The sequence below is a fragment of the Leptonychotes weddellii genome, chromosome 16, assembly GCF_054177405.1.
Source record: "Leptonychotes weddellii isolate Sample4059 chromosome 16, ASM5417740v2, whole genome shotgun sequence".
Taxonomy (NCBI): Eukaryota; Metazoa; Chordata; class Mammalia; order Carnivora; family Phocidae; genus Leptonychotes; species Leptonychotes weddellii.
The window spans coordinates 20,401,823-20,402,947 of NC_138384.1; positions in this window are offsets into that span (position 1 = coordinate 20,401,823).

Below are 1,125 nucleotides of genomic sequence, written 5' to 3' on the forward strand. Positions count from 1 at the left end.
AGGTCACTTATTCGTTCTTCTGCCTCACTTACCCTAGCTATTAGATTATCTAGATTGGATTGGATCTCACTGATAGCATTTTTAAGTTCTGCCAATTCAGCTTTCATTTCTGCCCTTAGAGACTCTATGTTGCCATTAATTGATTTCTCCATTCTAGCTATGGTCTTCACAATTGCTAGCCTGAATTCCATCTCCGACATCTTGGTTATATCTGCATCCATTTGTAAATCTGAAGCATAAGTCATAATCTCTGAGTCTTTTCTGTTTTGGGGGTTCCTCCTCCTAGTCATTCTGTTGATGGGAGGTTGAGGGAATATATAGAGTCCAAATTATTGACCAGAACCCAAGCAAGATGCACCTGTTTTCTTGGGACATTAGGGTTGCTGGCCTCTTGTTTTCCCAGCCTGTCTTCTGGGGGAGGGGCCTGCCGTGCTGTTACTCAGGCAACCCTGTTTGGGCGGAGTTGCCCTGCCCACCCTGTGGCGGGGGGATAGGCTCAGTGGGAATCAGTTTTGGGGGCTTTTGTTCTCTGGCGGCTTTCCCTGGCAGCTTTCCGCGTCTCTTCCGCGAGTCAGAGCAGAAGAGACCATTTCCAACCCTCTGCCTCAGAGCAGAGAGATCACAGTCTGTTCTTCAGTGAGCTCTCCAGGCCACACTGTCTCCGTTTCTGTCTGTGCTGCTATAAACTGCAGCATCCTGAGTTGTGCGCCCCTCCGCAGCGCTCCCAGTCCTGCCTCCAGGCCAGGGCACGTCTCTGCCCTTTGTGCTAAAACCACCAGCCGCTCCCAGTTTGCACGCGCGACCCCGCGACCCCGCCGCTCAGGCTTTCCGTCCCAGGGGCTGCCCTAAAGTCCTTTCCCCACCACTACCGGTCTGCGAGTCTGTGCCCCGTCCCCAGCGAGCGAGGCTGTCGCTCACCGGCAGTGTAGGATCCCCACGGCCAGGCTCCCTCCCGCTGCCGTTTATCCTCCAATATTTGCCTGCGGAATCATGGCTCCCGCTTCGTACCTTGAAACCAACTGCCTACAATATTCTGTTTGTAGAGATCCAGATCTTCTTACATCTCAGGCTGGTTTTGTGGGTGCTCAGAGTGGTCTGGTAGATATCCAGCTCAATTCCGGGGAC